Below are 8,345 nucleotides of genomic sequence, written 5' to 3' on the forward strand. Positions count from 1 at the left end.
ACAATAATAGTGTTTTAGGTTGCTTTTTTTTATGTTTTTAAATTTAATTTATTTTGTTCTTTTGTTGCTCTTTTGTTCATTAGTTGTATTGCTTGCATTGGTGTATTTGTTGTCTTCTTTTGTTCCTTTTGGGGTTCCCATTGTGATAAGTAACATTAAGAGTTGATTATTCTTGAAATATATAAAAGAAATAATATGAGAGTTTTTTTTACTATATTTTTAGCACCTTGGTTAATTTATGGTCTTTGAAACTTTGACATACATTCATTGAGAGTTGATTTTAAGTGAATAAGCATAGCTAGTAGTGGTGATCTGAGATTGAACTAATCTTTGACAACCTAGCACAAACCAAAGATTAATTAATGTAAAAGTATATTTATCGTTGGGTAGGTATTGCTTGTACTCAAGTGAAATTCAAAGCCACACCTCTCAACATTGTCCACTATGGTTCCTAACCCACTAGCAAGATTTAATTACATTGGAGATTAAAATGGATACAAGAGTAAAGAGAACTGTTTGAGAAAGAAAACGAACCAAGTAAATGAATTTTATGAAAGAAAGTTTAAAAACAATTGAGTTAAATAATAAGCAACTAAATCTTGGTGGGTGATCTGAGTAACCTTTATCGAGGCTATGGACACTTAGCTAGTAGGAGAGAAATGCTATGGAGGATTCAAAGGTAACTCTATTAGGGATCTAAATGCATATCTAGTAATAGAGAAATACCTAGGATTTCATTTCATGAGAGAAAAAGTGACTTAACCTACGTGGCTTGAGTATGAGTATTTCTATCTAATTTCGATAGGTAGTGTCCTAAATTATACCCCCTTACAATTTTGTCCTCATTTAGGCCCTCACCTTGGTGTTCTTATCCCGAGCTCTGATCAAAGCCCTAATTTTGCTCACACCATGTAATAAGTTCATCTATTTCAACATGCACACTTGATGCCCCCATTTCATGGTCCCTAATTGGTCAGGACTTGGGCGCTAACACTATAGTCCTCCCAATCAAGGGCCATTTTGGGGCCCCTTAATGGTAACATCATTTGTGCGGTAACCTAAATCCTATGTTGGCTCATGCTGGAAAATTAAAAAAAAAATTACAAGCATGTATAAAAGGAGGACTACCCATCTCATTTTGATAACCACCTAATACATCCGATCAATCAACCAAGCATTCATTATTCAAATTCAAGTGAGCAAGAAATCAGTCTTCTTTCAAGCATTGGAGCAGAAGCAAGGTCAAGATTCAAGAATTGGAGTTGACATTCATGTTCTATGTTTATGAAGACTTCGTGAAACCCTAATTCATTATGGATACAAACAAATCTCCATTAAAATGTATAACATTAGTATTTTAGACATATTAAACATTTCCCTCAAAAGGAAATGATTTCTATTAAAACAATTCAATTAAATTTCATTTTTATTTCATGGTTAATTCCAAAACTAAGGTTCGACCTAAGCAAAACCCCTAATCCCAACCATTTTCCCATCTCTACATTGTTCAGGAACAAGTACGAAGTTGTGATCTTTGGAATCGGCTTTATTTACAGAAGTGAATAGATTCCCCTTTGGAAGATGAAAAGTGTGGAGGAATAGAGCGACGTGCATTTTGGTCCTGACATTTCAAGAGCTCCTTCTGGAAACAAATATGAGCACTCACATATTACTCAGATCCAAGTTCGTGGCTTCGTCAAATGACTCTAGCTCATTGTTTATGCATTTTTACTTCAAATCTAGCACATTTACCTTAATTTTAGCATTTTCACAATTTAACTTAAAAGACGGTATCAATTATCAATCCATTGAATCCACTAAGAATTCTTAGCCGTATCCTTGCTAATTTGAGGCTAGATCTAGTGGGTTCACCCCTATTTAATATGGTTGTCACTAAGCAAAATATTAGTGTTTTTACTACATCATTGTGTGAAACCTTAATATTTTCACCATTGCATTTTGGTGAACCCAATATCTTACACTTTAATTTTCTGATTTATGTTATCGGATTTGAATGTTTACGCATCTCAAATTTAAATTTAAATTTACAAGTTTAATTTTCAATTGAATTTCAAAAATTTAGAGGTTAAATTCACAAAAATGCTAATTTTTATATTCTAAAATTGAGCTTGTGGTTTGTCTAATTTAGATTATTTCAAATATGATTATTCATTCAATTTAAAATTCAAATTTTCCCTCCTAGATCTCGTTTTCAAATTGAGTTACATAAATTTAGTGATTGAATTTACAAAAACCCTAATTTATAATTAATTCTAAATTTACTTGTGGATTACATAATTTTTCAAATCAATTTTCATATCAGATTTTTATGATATACTATGCTATGATCTAGATGCATTTATTTATCAAATTCACAAATCAAATTGCTCAATTAATTGGTTAAGCAATCACTTTTTACAAAATTTTGCATTGTTTAATCATAATTATCAAATTTTAAATTCAAATTTTCCTTCTTTGTGCATGAGTTTTACTACCATTAGTCCTACCTACAATATTCCTATGAGAAGAAGTTGTAAAATTAAGGCTTCCAAACGTTTAATTACTAAGGATATGAAACCTAATTTGCATAGCTTATTTCATGAGAATGTTGGTGGTTCCTCTAATCCAACAAATAATGTCATTTATCTGCATTCTTTTCATAATTTGCATGATGTGGATGAATCACTAACTAGGGTTTTCATTGATCAATTGGAGAAGATTGACAATGAATTTGAAAAAACTTAACAATGGATGAGTCAACTATACCCAGAAAGTGAGGTAATCTCATGATTGAAGGATTAAAGAGAATGGTTCAAAGTGATAAAATTGGTGCTGATTTGCTGTGTGGCCTTGCTCATATTGTTACATTAATATCATGCCTATGAAAATTTGTGTTGAATTCCTTGGTTACACTCAAGCTACTAGTCAAGTTAGTCATTCTATTCATATTCCTACATCCTTGCCTAGTGTGCCTACCTTCACATCTTCTATTATGAGTACTTCCACACAAAATGTTAATCCTACACATGTTAGTCAAAGGGGAAACTTTGTTAATCAAAACTCTTGTATACTTCATTTTATGAATCTTCCATTTGTGACCCAATCATCTCCCATACCTACATATTTTAGTGTTCCACCTCCTTATTCTCAACCTCAACCTACATACTATAATGTTACTCATCCATCCCAATCCAATATTTCCAATTTCAATCCATCATTTGGAGCAACTATCAACAACGTAACCCAAACTATGTCATCCTTACAACAACTAGCTTCCATTACCCAATCCAAGTTTAATGTGCCCACATTTGATGTAGCGAGCCCATTATCCGATGACATTGTTCGTTTTGTCCATCCTAAACATGTGGAAATTTATCTATTGGAGCTTTATAATGGAAAAGGTGATCCTTGACTCATGTGAAAACATCTCAAACTTTGTGTAGTGATTTTGCTCATGATCAAATACTTTTAGCTAAATTATTTAATCAAAATTTTAGGGATAAAGCTTTGCAATGGTATTTTCCCTTGCCTCCTTATTCTATGACATCATTTTAACAATTATCTAATGCTTTCATTCAATGATTTCACAATAATATTAGTCCTAAGATTACTTTGACTGATTTGATTCATTGTAAGCAAGGTGTTAAAGAAAAAGTGACTGATTTTATTGGTAGATATAAACATTTGTATTCTCAAATTGCTTATCCTATGCTTGATCAAGATGTTCAATGAATTTTTATTTATAATTTACAAAAAGACATTAGGGATAATATTTTATTTTCTGATTTTACTTCATTTATGTAATTGTGTGTGGTGCTCCATAATTATCAGCTTCAAGTGAGTCAATTTGAATCATCTCCTTCAATGGCTTTGGTTGGTAAGAATGAGAGTGATCAACAATATTTTGCAAATTTTAAACCAAACAAGGGATACATCAAGTTCAATGATAGCATCAATACCCAAGTAGCGGTCACAACATCAAGTGTGCCTCCTTTATCCAAATACTTTAGAAAAGAATTCACTCCTCTTTCTAAGTCTTTGCATAGCATTATGACACAATTATTGAATAAAAATATCTTGAAACTTCCTCCCATGAAACTAATTGATACTTACAAACCTTTGCCACCCTATCATGATCCCAAAGCCTTTTGCCAATATCATCATCAACCCAGTCATGATACTAAAAAGTGTTATTCCATAAGGAGTAGAATTCAAGACTTTATTGATAACAATACCATATCTGTGGCTGTTGTGAATGACAAAGGAAACAAATTTGTAGCTCCTCCTAATCAAAATCTTCAAATTTTCACTAATCCTTTGCCTTCTCATTCTACTAATGTGGTTGAGTCTAGGCATCTTGATTTTTCTCCCAATGACCTTGGCCTTGAATCTAATAATGTGGTGAAGCTTATGGATAAACCTACACCTCCTAAGGGCCTATGCATTACCTTTCATCCTAGTGAGACTATTGATGCACCTAATGGCGCACTATATATCACTTTGAAGATCAAATACAAACTCTCGCGTGGGTACTCATTGATCCAACATGTTTGGTGAATGTGATAACTAAAGAATATCTTTATACTCTACAATTGCATCAAGTAACATATGATAAATTTGATGTAGTGGTTAATATGTATGATGGTTTCTCTTGCACTACTATTGGTTCTATTATGGTTCTAGTTGAGGTTGGTACTAAGTACTTGGATGTCATTTTTTCTATCATTCCTACATTGGATCAATTTCATGTGAAGTTGAGACATCCTTGGCTCTCTTCTATGAAAGAGTTCCCTTCTATTATTCATAAATGCTTAAAATTTCCTCATAATGACAAACTCATAACAATTAATCATAGCATGTACCAAACCACAATGAGGCGTGGAGATATTAATCTTGATTACTTTTGGCCTAAACAATTTGAGCCTTTTAAGCCTCATAGTGATGCTCTTTTTCAATCTTATCAAAAGTGGAAGAATGAGATGATTTTATCTTTGAGTAAACCTAGAGATCCTAGACCTATTCCTCCTCCTCATGATGGACCCAGTCTCCTTGCTACACCTTCTATTCCTCCTTTATATGCTGGATTTTCACCTCCTACATCTTACAAAGGGAAGCATCTGACATCTCTTATCTTTCAACTTAGTAAAGCTTCTCCCATTCCTCCTCCTTTAAAGGAAGAGAAAAAGCCTATGTCCATTGATCCTAAACCTTCACAACCCTCGGCTAAAACTAAACCAAACAATTGTGTGAGATAACATCGATCGAGACATCGTGCTAAGGCTCATGAACTCACTTCTCAACCTATTTATGTTTCAAGGTGTGCGCCCTTGGTCTCCTTGTGTTGTGCAACACAACACTTGGTTTTGTGACATGGCATAACTGCCTCTCGTGAGTTCTATAAACCTAGTGGTTGTATTGGGCATTAACAAGTCGATCTTTTGGTGCAACGACAACTGCACTTTTAACAAGTGGTATCAGAGCTTGGTCACAGGTTCAAACCCCTCGCTTGCGCTGGGGGGGATTGTTGCAAGATGGGTGCCCTTGGTCTCCCTGTGTTGTGTAGCGCAACGCTTGAGTTTGTGACATGGCTTAACTGCCTCCTATGGATTCTATAATTTTAGCGATTGTATTAGGCATTAACAGGTCGATCTTTTGGTGCAATAGCAACTACACTTGTAACATGGAAGTGGTCGAGATGGATTTAGAGTGGATAATCAAGATGTCAAAAATTTAGAATGATTTAACATGGTTGATTTTCCATATTTAGGATAGGTTATGTTCCTGATAAAATGTTACATTAGATAATTATACTTTGGATATACTAATTTACCTAACAAGTTTTTATCTATGGTCTAATATGATCTAAATTTTTTATCTTGATTATGGATTTTGGCTTGAGTTCGATATCAATGGGCTATGGTCAAATTTTCATATCTAAATTATGGTTTGGGATTGATATTTTGGTTGAGAATTTGGGTTTTATTATTTATGGATGAATTTTTAATAGGAGTTAAGACTAAGATATTATAATTACAGGTGGATTAAGTTTATGATGGGGGTAGGATTAAGGTTTGGGTAAGATCTTAGTGTTGGATGGATTATGATAAGTGGCTTTGTTATAATGGACTAAATTTTGGTTATGAGTCTTTAGGGTTGTCTAAGGTCTAAGTTTTTTAAATATTTTATGGTTCGGATGTCTTTGAGGTTTCAAAGATTGGATTTGATTTGGGTAGTTTAATTTTAGATAATATTCTGATTTTTATGAAAGGGGGGGATCAAGGATATGGGGAGGTGGATGTTGCTTTCTTTTGAAGGTGTGTGTGTGTGTGTGTGTGTGTGTCATTTTAGAGTTGTTGGAAAATTTTGGTTTGACGATAATCAAAATTTTAGCACAGGAAGACACACAAGTTGTAAGGATGTTAATATAGCAAAACAACTTCATGCACTAATCTTGAGAGGAGAAGGTAATGCAAAAAAAATCAGATATGTACAATAGTTACACAATTAAAATAAAAATAAACATAAATATCAAGCATACTAAAACACAATGATTTATGTGGAGAAAACCCCTTTGGGAGAAAAATCCCACACTCCAAAAGATGCTAAATATATTATTTCAAAATCAACAAGATTACAATATATATGTAGAGAAATATTCTCATAGGAGTATCACCAACTATATATCCAAAGGTAACTCAACAATTATGAGAACCTTACACATAACCTCCATTTCATGCCTCTAATATATAGGAGATACAATGCGTGAAACTATTAAATTCTATAACAAAACCATGATCTAAACGCACCCAAAAAGTGTTGCCTAACTTATCTCCAATCCAATATGTCTTATAATGTGTCAAAACACACACAGCACATGTAACTCCCCCTTATAATGCATTTATGTGCCAAATGCGTTCTTATAACTCCCATTTCAAAAGATCCAACTTTTGGAGGTTGTAACTTTTGATCTAAGAGTCCAATTGACAAACTGTTAGAATCGTTGGAAATTTCATGAAGTTTTATATCAAGATCTAATAGGCCATACCAGTTATGACCAATTTTAGGCCCAAAAATTACCCTAAGGCCTTCAAACTAAACTTTGAAATTTTCAAAAATAAATTTTTTAATAGCTTCAATGCAAACATGACCTTGCAACGAAAATTTGCAAGCATGCTTATGTAGCCAATTTGTAGCTTTGAGGATAATTATGGACCAATTCATGCACAAATATAAACTTACTGTAAAAAGTAACCTTATGTAATTGCAAGGTTGAGACACCATTTTCTTAATAGTCTATCACTTGTTCAACAACTTACGAGAGACATCATGTAGATTGTTTTTCATCTAATCTTTGTTCAAGTAGTGTCGTTGGCGGAAATCATGTAGATTGTATTCTTCTTGGTACTGGTTAGCATTCTTCAAACTATTGGTACCTGTATTTATAACTAGCAGTTTACTCTTGCATGGTTGATTAGTGTCTTTAGGGTGACACACTAATATTCATGTCTTGTTTACAACTTTAACTAATAGATGTTTGCCTCTATTTCCCATCTGATTGTTCGAGCAATGTCATTTGGGACACTCATTAATATTATTGTCTTTAGAAGAGGCTCTTCATTCAACACTATAGCAATATTTTTCAGACAGTTTTCTATAGCTTCTTCATGGTTTAGAGGAGGTTCTTCATGATTTTGGGATATTTTTTGAGGCTTCTTAGTCCTTCATTTATTTTTCTCTCTTTTGGATAGGAGTTTTATCCCACTAATTTGTTCTCATTTTATTTGGTTATGAGATATTTTTCCTTTTGTACATGGGTACCTCATCGAGCCTTTTGTTGTCAGGACCTATTCTTTGCATTTCATGCATTTGCATTTAGGGACTTTTTACTTGTCCCTAAGCTTCACTCAATGGGGTTGTTAGTGCATTCTATATTTAGAAGGCATGTTTTTTAGCTTAAGTACACTTTGTTGAGCTAATATTTATTTATTTGAGTTAATTTTATTTTTCTAATTTTAGATTAGGTTTCTCTTACTTTATAGATAGCAAGTCTTTATGCATTGTTCCACTTATTTTATAATCTTTGTTTTTCAAGAGTATAACAAACACTTTCTTGTTTCTCTAAGTTGTGCAAGGTCTAATTTGTTTGTTGTTTGATCTTGCAAGCTTGTGTTGCAAACTTCATAGTATGTACACCATAATTTAATTGCTAGGGGATGTGAGGTCCATAGACTCTAAACACCATCTAAACTTATCTATCATTAAAACCTTAGAGAATATGCATCATTCATCAAAGTCTAACATTACTAGCTTCACTCTACATTCCTCAACCATATATTTAAAAGAAT

This window comes from Cryptomeria japonica, chromosome 3, assembly GCF_030272615.1.
Source record: "Cryptomeria japonica chromosome 3, Sugi_1.0, whole genome shotgun sequence".
NCBI classification, from domain to species: domain Eukaryota; kingdom Viridiplantae; phylum Streptophyta; class Pinopsida; order Cupressales; family Cupressaceae; genus Cryptomeria; species Cryptomeria japonica.